At 38.3% G+C, this 15,080-nt stretch overlaps 1 long non-coding RNA gene across 1 annotated transcript; it reads right to left on the reverse strand.

Annotated features, from left to right (window-relative positions):
• Positions 1–813: 813 nt before the first annotated feature.
• LOC149536075 (uncharacterized) lies at positions 814–10,395 on the reverse strand. The gene is made up of 2 exons (XR_016357803.1): positions 9,300–10,395; positions 814–1,133 (listed from the first exon to the last, which is right to left on the reverse strand). It is a non-coding gene; the product is annotated as an uncharacterized LOC149536075 (long non-coding RNA).
• Between the last annotated feature and the right edge of the window lie 4,685 nt (positions 10,396–15,080).

The following is a 15,080-nucleotide window of genomic DNA, read 5'->3' on the forward strand; positions in this document are numbered from 1 at the left end:
GTGTAAAAGAATTCACTAGGGTCACAAATAATAATTTATTTTGACTTTCCATGCCATTCTTGGCGTGATCTCCATTTTGAATTATGCTGCATTCGAACATTGGAAGAATAGCTCTCTGGTTGAGGCAGGAAAAGTGTGTCCTTTGACAAGCCTGGAAAATAGTCCGAGGTGTGTAAAAACATGGAAACAAAGTCAGGACTATAAGATAGTAATTTATAATAACCAAGACTCTAGACAAGTAAATCTTAGATCTACATAAAATATTTTACGAGGACTCAATCATTACAACAGCCCTTTCCTTTCAGTATAGCTTGGCATGCATCTTACTCTATATCTTATGTTTTAATTGGCTTCAGTGGTTCAGCCTAACTAATAAGCTATCTTCTTCGAACCATCAAATAATTTAATAATAATATTATTCTTCAAAATCCTGACATGTAAGGCTTCAGTTTTCCTGTTCCAACCTCTACCTTTATCACATAGTACCACATGCACTACTTGGACAAGAATGGTGATATCCACCAACATCCTGCACCTCTGAAATTATTTGGACTGTCCAAAGAAGACTAGATCTTCTCCTCAAGTCCAGATCATGTTTCCTGATCAAAATGAATATCTTGCTACTAGATAAGATTGTATAGTATATACACAAGTCATCCATATAAAGATACTGACTGGCTGGAAATCCAAGCAGGAAAAATGGCAAATTATAAGGCATCAGAAACGATGTACACATTTTTAATATTTATATATGAATTTTAAATTCAGATCGCAATTCATTTTCCTTGAAATTTTGAGCAATAAATCAACATGAAATGCAAATCAGTAACATATTTGATTCTCCTAGCATTAGAATAAGAAAACATAGAACAATAAAAATGTGTAGTCTAATAAAACTACATAAAGTGTGTGCACTCATTTTCCTTTCCAACAATGCCCAAGATAATTACCATTAGTACCCAGTAGAAAAAGCTTAAAAATCAATCTCTTGTTGGAAACATGCCACCATAGACAACGATGCAATATGTTGTTCCATAGACTCTGCAAACACTAGCATATCCAGAATGACTACCTTTTCATATATCCTTAACATGTTGATGGAAAAATGATGGATTGCAAATTAGCCAGGTATCCTGCATAGTGCATAGAATAAGAACTCAGAATTGTTAGGAAAGAAGTAATTTGGTCTAATCCAAAGCTTGACACAAATAAAAATAACAGTTGCATTTCAATTAAATTTGATTTAGTATTGAGAAAGAACTGGTCAATAACAATGTCAAATTCTGTATCAAAGAAGGATACACAATTTCTGGGCTGGTTCTTAACCTAAACTCATGTGCAGATTTAGTTTTTGGTCAAGACTGCGCAATCATACAATAAAGTAATCATGAAATTCAATACATATGTCAGTGCATCTAATTTCAGAAAAGGAAAGAATAAATTGCTGAGCATTTCTTCAAAATAAGACCTCAGAATTGTTTCCCTCACAACAGTTTGCAATAAAAATAACCTTTAAATATTTCAAAAGCTTACTATTTACACAAAAGCTCAAAGAAATGTAAGAAAAATATTTAATGGCATGCACCTAAAAAGAAAAATAGGACCACTAAATTTTGAAAAATGGAAGTACAAGATAATGAATCAATCATCATATAACTGATAATATGAATGCAAGAATGTTGATTGCTTCAGACTAAGTCAATTCTTGGTTTTACATAAACTGTAGCCTGCAAAACAGCAATCATCTAAGGTTTTGCGCATTGTAATTTATTTGTAATGTTAAGAGATTATGAGATCATTATAGACTTCTCTGTGATTATTGTTCTTTCAGGTTATCGCAACAAAGTCATTTTTAAAGCAGACTCATCTTGTTCATTTTTGTACATGCAAAAACACCTTAAAGTTCAAAACTTTTGCACCTGGCACAGTTGAACAGTTTATCTGTCATGACCCCATCTACAAATGAATTCCTCCGTAAACCTTCACAAGTTTCTGTATCCTAATCGTGCCAAGGAGAGATACTGACTTTATCTAAAACGAAACCATTTATATGAAACTAATATGCAGCAAGGTAATCAATTCTTGTTGGGATTAATGACAGCAATCTCAATAATCAATAATAAAATGAAGTCAAGCTGAATATTGATGGCAAATAAAGAAATCATTCAATGAAGTGACTGCTGGAAACTAACACACAGAAATAATGAGATAATGTGTAAAGGAATAACGTAGCAACTAAGGAACATAATGCAGCGGTTAGGGAGAATAATGAGATAACAATCTAAGTAAAAGAAAAAGTATCAATTAACCATAAAAGAGTGTCTTCAAAAAAAGGCACAGTTTTTCCAATGAACAGCACTTTCCAAAAAGATACACCTCTTCATATGCAAGAATTGAGATATAAACAGGTAGAAGTTCCTTCAATAGAGACATCATCATAAGAGAAGGAAAAAGACATAAATAAGAAGAATAGACCATAATAATAAACTCACATAGCCGATTCCTTGTTAAAAATATTGCATGATATATATACATTGCATTATATGTACTTTAATGACAGTTCATTATTTGAATTCTATTTGCATTTCAGAGATATAATATATTAATGTAACTGATTATATATAGATATTGATACAGACTTATGTATACATGTGCATACCCGTAGTCTAATATGCATTTCATTGCTGACTCATGAATGTTGTAATATAGAATTTGTGTGATATATCATGTAAGTTTTCTGTCTGTTGCAACTAGCCATGGTAAGGGAAATGAAAGGATCATAGGTGGAAAAACAGTGATGAGGTCACCTTCCAAACACGCCACCTCATGTTCTGTGACTAGGGAGTCCCATGGGGCCAAGGGGGGCAGGGACTGCCTTTGAGCTTATAGGAAGGATGGACTATCCAGGCAACCAGTTGTGACTGAACCTCATAATCCCTATCATGGTAAATGGATGTTCAATCATTTAAAGCATGAAAGGCATGGCAAGATGGAAGAAAACTGTGATAGGGTACCACACTATGTACACCACGACATATGCATGGCATGGGCCACAAGAAGCCAAGGGGGATGGCATGTCCGCTCTTGGGCCTAGGTAAGGGGTATTGAGGCACCTCATCGAGTCATCCTACCTTTTCACTTCTACAGTTGAGTCATCTTAAAATCAATTCTAGCAATCTAGTGGTTTGATCTATATTCCTCATATATACTTTTTTCTAATTGAAGAATTGACTGTGCTTCAGGACCTCAATCAACATGAATGGTATTTCTAAACCCTAGTTGTTTTGATAAAAAAATCTAATATAGGGAAAATATGGATACTCATAATTCGGGGACATTACATTAGCAAATAGACCACTAAATCTTGAAAACAGAAGAAAAACAAGATAATGAGTTAACCATCACGTAAATGATCATATGATGCAAGAATGTTAGTCACTGCAGGCTAAGTCAATTCTTGGTTATACAGCAACAGTTATCTCCAAAACAACAATACATGTAAGGTTTTGCTGCATTGCAATTTATTTGTGATATTAAGAGATTAGGCATGAGCCCATTAGGGCCTTCTCTGTAAATATTATTTCGCTGCAGTTGTCGAATCAAAGTTATTTTTAATATTGACTCATTTTGCTAATTTATATATGCAAAAACACCATTATGGCTTATGCTGGATGTCCCTTCTTGTACCTTCTGCAGGAAAAACATAAAGATTAACCACACATGAAAATGGCAACAGAAAATAATTCTTTAAAGTATCAGAGACAGATTAATAAATTGTTTCATGCTGGAGGGCAAAAATGATGATAAATCTCTACCAAACATCATATTATGAAGAGAAATTATGTTATCACGTTGTCAAATAGAGTTTTGTTTCCCTGCAAAATCCTTCCACAAATTTTGTATCTTCACAAAATATTTCATCCATTGTTTTTTGTTTCTTTGCATTTTATTTTCATTGTTATGCTGCAAGCCTTCTCTTGAGGACTTGCCATTACGAAAGCTGGAATAAATACTGATGACTACAGAATCAGTAGGTAAGCATAATTGCACATGGGATGTAGCCTAAAGATGAAACAGGTTTTTAAATTTCAAATCAACAGCTTAGCAAATATTGACTTTGAGCTGATGTCATTAACTACATTTGTTTTCACTGCAAAAAGTACTCTTGGCACAGTTTCCATCAGTATAGAGAAAATTGAGTGAGGATAAGCACAGGAGAGCAGAAATGGTCCTACGGAAGATCAAAGACTGATTTACAAATTTTTAAAACTCTATAGGCATAAATTCTCTGTAAAATGGGCTGAAAACATCATATGGTCAAGTGAAATACTGCTTCATATTTTTCACGTAAGGTTATCTTTCTTTAGAGAGTTCTCCAAAAAAAATTTACAATTACAGCTGTGGAGATTTTCAATCCTTGTCTCTTCACTTATTTTCACTGCTATGCTGTTTACGAGAAGGAATTGTCATTATAGCATTTCAGTTGTACTTCAGTAGTTACAGTTGCATGAAATTTAAACCAACAATTCACACTTCAAGCATCGATATAGTGAATTATTTCATTCATAGATCAAGCAAGTGCGGATCATTCAACCACCCCAGTAGTCTATGACCATTACAGTTCTTCTGGGCAAGACTTGCTCCTACGGTTGGTTCCATTTACATTCTTGGCCACTCAATGTCTGCTAGAGGATCATGTGTTGCTTCAAAACTTCATATCGCTCCGAATGCATGAGGATTCCCTTGGTATCTGAGCTTCATCATCTATGGCTAAGAAACAAAGAAGCAAAAAAGAAAAACCAAGCTTTTGGCTCAGCCCATACCACTAGAACAAAATTCCTCTAGCTATGCAAGTCTTCGGATCCCCTCACATATAAAATTGATGCATCAAACACATAACAAACTGGTGCAGGGGCACCAAGATCATCCTATGAAGACACCAAAACATACCATGAAGACCAGAGGAGTGAGTAGGACAAGGAGATATCCAAGCAATACAAATGGACAAGAACTAAAAGCTATGATGGTTCTCATAAAACAATGTAACCAGATGAGTTGTATTTGTAATGTCCTAAAAGGACCAAAAGGTGAATGTAATTGGACAAAATAAGTCCAAAGGGAGATTTGATAGGTTTGAAGGATTTAGAATAGTCATAGAAGTTGTTTAAAATCATTAGAAGTCAATAGGTAATGAGTCATGGTTCAAAGAAAGTCATTTTGCAATTTAAAATTTCAAATATTTAAAAACAAATGGTTCTGAAGGTATTTTGGAGGGAAATCCCATTTAGGGGATCATTAACTATTTGTACACCTTATAACCAACCAGATATGGTTGTGGCAGTTGTAAGGGAATAATATATATATTCTAAGCAGGCAATGTACAGGAGATAGAGCATGGTATGTACGGACCGTGCAAAAACAGGAATAAAGCATTTTTTTTTTCTGCAAAGTTAAACCTTAGATCTCTGCAGATTTATGTGATTGTTCAATTTGGAAGGGAAACATATGCATTAGAAGTTTATCTTCATTCCTTTCTTTAATTGAATGTCCTTATTATACGCTGTGCTTAGGGTTTGAGCATTTTGTAGACACGCACTCTTGGTGTTTTCTCTGCAACAGCCTTAGTTTCTTTAAGATGCAACCATCCCATGAAATCTAAAGGGCCCTGACTTCATGGGATGTGTTTGTTTAACATGCACAATAGTTATCTAACCTTTAAAATGCAGGAATAAGTGCATTTGCAGACTGTTCTTCACGAAACAGTGAAGAGAAACTAGTGAATTGGAGGGTACAGTACAGCAGTGAGCATTTAGCTTGAATAAGGAGGGTGTCTGAATGTTTGGATCATCTTATATCGATCCATTAATGGTGAATCAACTACCTTTTTGGCCAGGAAGCACCTAGAAACAAGACATTGAAGAAGCCCTAAGCAACAAGGGTTTGAAGCCTCAAATTGGGGGTTTCGGGGTTACAGAGCCTTTGAGACTAATTGCTCATAGAGCTATTCATTTTTTTGACCTTTCATGACTATGTTGATGATTTGGAGTGATAAGGATACAAATAGAGTGTAGTTGCTTTGTAAGCTCATGGTTTTTAAGTCATTTTGAAGGTCACTCTGTTGGAACAGTCAGACCTGAACCAAAGGAGTGTATGGTAGGGTTGGAATATGTTTTAGTACTTCAAAAAAGGGTGTCCATAAATGCTATTACCTTGTCAAGTGATGTGGGAAAATGTCAGGTTATTTAGGCTTTTATACTGCTGTAGGGCTGCTAGTTTGTCAAATAGGTCTCCTAAGATGCATTGGAGGAATTGGGCATAGGGAGTTGGGTCTAGTCAAGTGGATGGTTAAATCCGGTTGAATACACATTATATAACTCATAAAAGTCTTATTTAACCCTTGGTTAAGTCTTTTGTATGTTTCGAGTTATTTGGAGTCACATGGGGTTTGTAGGTGTTTTGGGTAACTTGGAAAACTTGCATGCTTGAAGAAGTTCAGGAGTAGAGTTAGTCTTGTGAATTCAAAGGTGTGGAGATCAGTGTGTCAAACCTTTTACATGTTTATTCCTTTATAGAAGACTGAGTGGGTTGGGTCATTGCTTCAGTTGCACTTGAAGAAGAAATAAGGGTATTGTTTCCAAACAAAGGGATAGTTAGCTATTTCATGTATCAAATCATTGGTTGACCACTGACCTCTGCATCACAAACCATGCTCACCATTTGGATAAATAAGAGTCAAGTGCAATTCTATGTACTGTGACAAATGCATCATATGATGATCATGTTGCAGGTCTTCTGTTACAAAACAGCGGGCCACACCCAGTAAGAAGGTAGTTACTCTTGTAACTAGCATGAAGCAAGAAATCCTTCCACAACATACAAAGTCAAACACACTTCACTTCTGTTGTTCCCGGGCCAAAGGATGTTTTTGTGTTGAAAGGCATTTATCACTATCAGAGTGGTTAGCAGGAGAGAATCTATCCTCCTACTACATATCAACACTCACTTATTGAAGTTTTCTTTACAAACACTGTTAGCTCATGGTGACCTAGGCCTCCTAGTCTGGGTCGAGATGGTTACAAAAAAGCATAAAATCACATTTCATATACCACAAAAACAATTTGAAATTTATGTTATTAGCGAGAAAGTAAGAAACAAACCAATCAGTATAAAATAATTGCATTGTAAGATACATTGATTCTACATGATAGTCAAAGGATGTTTATGTGCTGAAAGGCATATCTCAGCACATACCAGAGTGCCTAGCAGGAGAGAATCTATCCTCCTATAACATATCAACACTCACTCACTGAAGTTCGAGGGGCTCCCCACTTAGTGTGCTTGTTAAGTGGTGGTGGCAATGTTGTCCCCATCCAGTTTCAAACCTCCACTAGGCCATTGCGATCATGGACAGGTGCCTTCACTGATCTAATGTTCTCGCAAGTTTGGGCCTCAGCTTTGTAATAAGGGGATGCGGTCCCCCATTTGTAGCCTCATTGGTTCATAGCTCCAAATCAAAAGTGTTTCACATGGACCTGGAGGGCGTGTCATGCCAGCATAACCAATCACATTAAAAGATTTACCAGGCACTGTTAAAAAAAAGCACCAAGTCCATCCCATTTATGGGACTGGTCAGAAGTAATCCCTCTGTGAACCCAAGATTGAATGTTTAATGGAACCTACTAGAAGAAGGGTGGGTCAAGTAAACTTCGATGATTGCACTAAAGGAAACCCAAGATCCTAGGTTGCACTTTAAGAGATGATAAGGAAGGATTCTATGGATTGAAGCCAGGAAATTGCCAGTGGGACGAACAATAAAGCCAAGCTTAAGGTGGCTGGGTAGAGATTCTCGTGTGTGGTCTAGAGATTCCTCTGTGTGGTCGATTGGGCTTCAGGAGACCCCAGATAGAGGGAGACAAAATGGTAGCTATTGATGGGATTAGACACCAAGATACACCAAAGTGGAACCTGGAAATATTTCTACCACGATATGGGAAGGCCTTCAAACTTGCCCAAATGGATGACTTCAAACTTTCCCAAGTTTTCCCAGATGGAAACAAAGAAGCAAACAAATTGGCAACAGTGTCAACTGACGTGATAAAGGAGAACTCATGGGTGGATTTAGTTGATTGCTTCCTCCACACAGTGCGAGGATTGGACAAAAGGATGTTCAGAGTCAAGGCAATTAATTCTAGAGCAAGAGAGCTATTAATAGGGATGAATGCAGCAGCAGCAGGGGCCTTTATCTTCACGAAGACACCAAGGAGAGACAACTCACATCATGGAGTCCACAAATTGTTTGAGCATGAAAGAGAGGGAGATAGCAAGTTGCAGATGAGTGACAGAACCTGCGGAAGGTGCTTAATGTCGTGGAGACGAAGGTGACGGAATCCATCAAGGCCATCCTAGGGGAGGCATTTCTATGCTCGACTTACAAGTTCAGGGCTAACATCAACATTGCATCCCTCTTTGTGGCATGGTTGTTGCAGACACACAAAGAGAAAAGCCCGATGAAGTTCTTATTGCATATACTAATGAAGGCAAGGTGGCAAGTTTTTATGCAGTCCTACCAAGATATGGCAATTGACAGGTTCAAACTCCATCCGGAGGCCGGGAGAAAAGCCCGATGAAGTTCTTATTGCATATACTAATGAAGACAAGGTGGCAAGTTTTTTATGCAGTCCTCCCAAGATATGGCAATTAACAGGTTCAAACTCCATCCGGAGGCGGAAGGGAGGGGGGGCAAGGTAAGGCAGCGAGGGGGTATGGGGATGACTCAAGGGTGGCGAGTAGGTCTATTCACCTTGGCTCTCCCTGCAGCGCCAGCCGACTTGCATGGTATGGGCGCGGGATTGGATGATGCTGAAACAAGTCGATACAAGGGGCTTCTTAGGTTGCAGATTTTGTTGGCATTTTTGGCCGAGCACAAAAGTAACTATTGGATTTCGGGTTTGGCCCCCTTAATGCCACTTCAATATATATGTTAAATGCACGAGTCCAAAAAACAAAAAACTAATCTTTCTCAGTGATTGGTAAAGCCGCCTCCTGCAAGGGCAGGCACAACAATCCCAGCACAAAGATACTATAATTAACATTTCAAAAAACACCTAGCTTGTAAAGCAGATACACGTCATGGCCCCAAATAATCTGTTGGAGTGCTACATCAATAAAATTGGATATCAAAAACTGTCCTTAAACTAAAAACAACATAGCCGAATACACAAATTACATGCTTCTATTGGAAGCTTATAAAAAATCAGAAAGCAAGCAGACAGACAATCAACCGGAAATACATTTAGTACCAGTTCCGATGCTCTCTGGTACTGCGTGCTTCGCATGTTCGCCTGGAAGAATCAATTTTTAGGGCGTAAAAAACTCCCAAGAAGAGAGAGCACCCCTCTTGCTCATTTCTCGTAAGTGTCCTTATCTAAAGAGTTGATGATGGACCTGAAATTGCTGAAGGTGCCGAAATAATTTGTGCTCGGCACATTGCAGTCATCATTCTGCAGACGGAATCCCGAAATCCTACAAAATTAAAGACGAGGAACCGCTATTCCAAAAACCCTAGTTTCGTTAATTCCAACATTACAAATTGTCAAACAAATAATAACTGACCAAGCAAAAGCAGGTCGTAACAGGGACGGGACTCAAACACAACTCTACCCTTAGTAGAAGCCTTCACCCCATAGCTTAGAAAGCCGAAGCATGCTGAAGAGGAATATACGCTTCGACGAAAATTTTAATGGTTTTTTTTTAATGGAAGAGTTTTAGTTCCTGCCGCCTAGGTCTATAATCTTTTTTTTTTTTTAATTAATAATAAATTACAGATCAGAGACTTGGACTTGTTTCGAAGAGGAAGGAGAGACGGCGAACAACGGCGGACAGAGATTTGCGAGCTGTGAAACCCTAGCGTTGGTTTTTGCAGTTTTTGTCTTTTCTCCTGCAGTGGATTTCAGGCGTTTCTGCAGAGTTTGAGAGAGACTTTGCTGGGTTCACTGTGGATTTATTCCAGAAGCCGAATTTTTGGTGCGGTGGCCTGGATCTGTGCATGTCTTCTACCATTCGTTCTTCGGATTTGGAGGCAGAAAGCAGCCCAGGGAAAAGGATAGAGTGTGTAACACCGAGGAAGGAGGAGCTGAAGATGAAATCAGAAGCAAGAATGGCCAAAAACTCTCTGCCATCGGATCTCAGCAAAGAGGAAGTTTGAACGGAGGACATGTCTGCAATAGAAGAAAAACAAAATCATCAAACAACAAGAGCCATAGAAAAGGGAACCCCTGTATACGAGTCCCGGTACCAAAGAGAATCAAGGTAAAACTCTAGAAATCGAGTTACATGCTGAAGGTGTTGATTGTATCGTTGGAAAACCAGGAAAAAACTGTTATTTTATATTTTTTTAAGAGGGATACCTATTGAACTTTATTTTTATAAATGGGCTAAACAAAATTGAGAAAGCAAGGTTGGGTAGTTGCTGGAATACAACCGGAATAGGAATAGGAAATTAGACTATAATTTGTATTCTTTGTTTGGTGCGTGGAATAGGAATGGAGAATAGGATTTCGTATTCCTATTTTAGCCCCAAAACGAGCTTTTGTCCATTCCAAAAAATACTTGTAATTGGAATGGGCCATTTCCATTCTCAATTTGACTTTTTCATATTGCATTATATTTCCGGATCCGTGGTGCAAAAAGTGAACTGAAGAGGGCGAAGTGTAACATGATGAACGTGAGAAACCTCTGTTTATGCTTGGAAATCTGAACGCGAGAAACCTGTTCTCTATCGTTCACAATCAATAAAAACCAGACTAGTTCTTCCCCATATTAACTCCTTTTCAGTGTTGCTGGGAATGTTAGTGGACGGACGAGGGTGGAGGATTCGTATGCCTGCGACTTGCATGGCTAGATTTTTCTAGCTCACGCAGGAGCTCAGCGATAAATCCGATGGAGAGACAATTGAATGGCTTCTGTAGCAGGCGGAGCCCTCAATTATAGCGGCGACAGGGACAGGGACTATTCCAATAGCCATGGAAGGGAAGGCAAAGCTTATGCACTGGCCATCATCATGGCCAAATCTTCCAACATTCTAATCGGTTCAGAATTTGAAGCCTGCATTACATATTAGGGTCCGACTATCTTGGGCTTGGGGTGTTAATCAAAGGTAGAGCCTGTCTGCCCCTGTCAACTCATTTCACTTAACTGAGCACAAAATGCAAGTGCACTCTAACTAGGAACCAAAAAAGGGATTAACAAGATTTAAATTGCTATTTTCCATTCCTATTCTCTATTTCCATTCCCATCCTGATTTTCTAGTCTAATTTTTAATTCCTATGCCAGCAACGAAACGAGCCCCTAGGGGTTTGCGGTAAGGTTGATCATGCACAAGCCACATTGCAATATGCAACATGGATTATTTGTGGGTAAGTTTGTTATTTACAAGTTTAGACCTTGAATTGAACAATTGAAGGTGTTTTAATAGCATCCACGAGGCTAGCCAGCCTATGGGATCATATGCATGTTCTTTTCACGTTTATCCTACTTGCTATACATCTGCCTTAAAAAACTAGTCATATTGTGTAGATTCATTCCCACAAAGAGCTAGTCTAGATGGCCCTCCTTCAAGTTGTCCTCGAATTGATCTCGGATATCTTGGTATGCAATGCATTCATAGATAAAGTGTCATTTTGTTGCAACACATCCTTTACTATAGAAGATGCATTTTCTTTCTTCCCACACCTCCTTGGGTGTCGTCCATCTACCTATCCTACATCGTAGATGATGGGATCTCATTCTTAATCGTTTCATTAGCAACCTATTTTTACCTTTCATGTCCAGTTGTAAGTAGTCTTTGGTATCATGACACCATGTGGGTTGAACTCTTTGATATAATGTGTCTTTTTCTTTCCCATTTGTTTCTCCATGTGGCAATTTTAAATTTTTCCAATACAAAACTTTTTATCCTGTCATTTGTGTTGGGGTGTTCTAGGATGTCAATATCGCTCTTATTTAACCACTTTTCATTATGCTTCATCCATGTTTTCTTTCTTTAAATCTACTTCCTCTTTAACCACAATCTTGGGCCAACGTTGAGCTTTCATATTTTCAACCTTGTTTAAATAATTTAACAAACGAATAATTGTGATATTACTATCAGGATTTAACTGTGTGATTTTGAGTCAAACTCATTGACCCATGTTTCATGAGTAGTGATTTAACATGAATCCATTTCTCGTGAGAATAAATGGAGCACTTGGCACTCATTGGATCTAGGTGATGCTCACAAGGGTGAAGCACCAGGACTTCCTGAGAGGTCACCCATCCTAGTACTACTCCAACCTAAGCGTGCTTAACTATGGAGTTTCCTCCTTGGTTAAACCCAAAGCTTGCAACCCCATTTGCAAAACCTTCAACAAGTGTTGTGCCTTATGAACCATTCATTAGAAAGCCCTTTAAGCTCATTAATTGATAAGTAGGAGATAATTTCCACAGTAACTCAAATTGTGATATTGCTATCAGAATTTAAGTGTGTGATTTTTAGTCAAACTCATTGACCCATGTTTCATGAGTAGTGATTCAACATGAATCCATCTCTCGTGAGAATAAATGGAACACTTAGCACTCGTTGGATCTAGGTGATGCTCACAGGGGTGAAGCACTAGGACTTCTTGGGAGGTCACCCATCCCAGTACTATTCCAACCTGAGTGCACTTAACTACGAAGTTTCCTCCATGGTTAAACCCAAAGCTTGCAACCCCATTTGCAAAACCTTCACCAAGTGTTGTGCCTTATGAACCATTCATTAGAAAGCCCCTTAAGCTCATCAATTGATAAGTATGAAATAATTTCTATAGCAACTCAAATTGTGATATTGCTACCAAGATTTAATTGTGTGATTTTGAGTCAAACTCATTGACCCATCTTTCATGAGTAGCGATTCAACATGAATCCATCTCTCATGAGAATAAATGGAACACTTAACACTCATTGGATCTAGGTGATGCTCACAGGGGTGAAGCATTGGGACTTCCCAAGAGATCACCCATCCCAACACTACTCTAGCCTGAGCGCACTTAACTACATAGTTTCCTCCATGGTTAAACCCAAAGCTTGCAACCCCATTTTCAAAACCTTCACCAAGTGTTGTACCTTATGAATCATTCATTAGAAAGCCCCTTAAGCTCATCAATTGATAAGTACAAGATAATTTCCATAGCAACTCAAATTGTGATATTGCTATTAGGATTTCACTGTGTGATTTTGCGTCAAACTCATTGACCCATGTTCCATGAGTAGTGATTCAACATGACTCCATCTCTCATGAGAATAAATGGAATATTTAGCACTCATTGGATCTAGGTGATGCTCATAGGGGTGAAGCACCGAGACTTCCTGAGAGGTCACCCATCCTAGAACTACTCCAGCCTAAGCATACTAAACTATAGAGTTTCCTCCATGGTTAAACCCATTTGCAAAACCTTCACCAAGTGTTGTGCCTTATGAACCATTCATTAGAAAGCCCCTTAAGCTCATTAATTGACAAGTAGGAGATAATTTCCATAGCAACTCAAATTGTGATATTGGTATCAGGATTTAACTGTGTGATTTTGAGTCAAACTCATTGACCCATGTTTCATGAGTAGTGATTCAACATGAATCCATCTCTCATGAGAATAAATGGAACATTTAGCACTCATTGGATCTAGGTGATGCTCATAGGGGTGAAGCACCGAGACTTCTTGGGAGGTCACTCATCCCAGTACTACTCTAGCCTGAGCACGCTTAACTACGGAGTTTCCTCCATGGTTAAACCCAAAGCTTGCAACCCCATTTGAAAAACCTTCACCAAGTGTTGTGCCTTATGAACCATTCATTAGAAATCCCCTTAAGCTCATCAATTGATAAGTAGGAGATAATTTCCACAACAACTCAAATTGTGATATTGCTATCAGGATTTAATTGTGTGATTTTGAGTCTAACTCATTGACCCATATTTCATGAGCATTGATTCAACATGAGTTCATCTCTCATGAGAATAAATGGAACACTTAGCACTCATTGGATCTAGGTGATGCTCACAAGGGTGAAGCACCAAGACTTCCTACGAGGTCACCCATCCTAGTACTACTCCAGCCTAAGCACGCTTAACTACGAAGTTTCCTCCATGGTTAAACCCAAAGCTTGCAACCCCATTTTCAAAACCTTCACCTAGTGTGGTGCCTTATGAACCATTCATTACAAAGCCCCTTAAGCTCATCAATTGATAAGTAGGAGATAATTTCCATAGCAACTCAAATTGTGATATTGCTATCAGGATTTAAATGTGTGATTTTGAGTCAAACTCATTGACCCATGTTTCATGAGTAGTGATTCAACATGAATCCATATCTCATGAGAATAAATGTAACACTTAGCACTCATTAGATCTAGGTGATGCTCATAGGGTGAAGCACCGGGACTTCCCATGAGGTCACCCATCCTAGTACTACTCTAGCCTAAGCACGCTTAACTATGGACTTTCCTCTATGGTTAAACCCAATGCTTGCAACCCCATTTGCAAAACCTTCACCAAGTGTTGTGCCTTATGAACCATTCATTAGAAGGCCCCTTAAGCTCATCAATTGATAAGTAGGAGATAATTTCCACAACAACTCAATTTGTGATATTGCTATCAAGATTTAACTATATGATTTTGAGTCAACCCATGTTTCATGAGTAGTGATTCAACATGAATCCATATCTCATGAGAATAAATGGAACACTTAGCACTCATTGGATCTAGGTGATGCTCACAGGAGTGAAGCACCAGGACTTCTTGGGAGGTCACCCATCCTAGTATTACTCTAGCCTGAGTGTGCTTAACTACGGAGTTTCCTCCATGGTTAAACCCAAAGCTTGCAATCCCATTTGTAAAACCTTCACCAAGTGTTGTGCCTTATGAACCATTCATTAGAAAGCCCCTTAAGCTCATCAATTGATAAGTAGGAGATAGTTTCCACAGCAAGTCAAATTGAGATATTTCTATTAGGATTTAACTATGTGATTTTGAGTCAAACTCATTGACCCATGTTTCATTAGTAGTAATTCAA

The sequence above is a fragment of the Cupressus sempervirens genome, chromosome 10, assembly GCF_028749045.1.
Source record: "Cupressus sempervirens isolate cs-2001-9-10 chromosome 10, ASM2874904v1, whole genome shotgun sequence".
NCBI classification, from domain to species: Eukaryota; Viridiplantae; Streptophyta; class Pinopsida; order Cupressales; family Cupressaceae; genus Cupressus; species Cupressus sempervirens.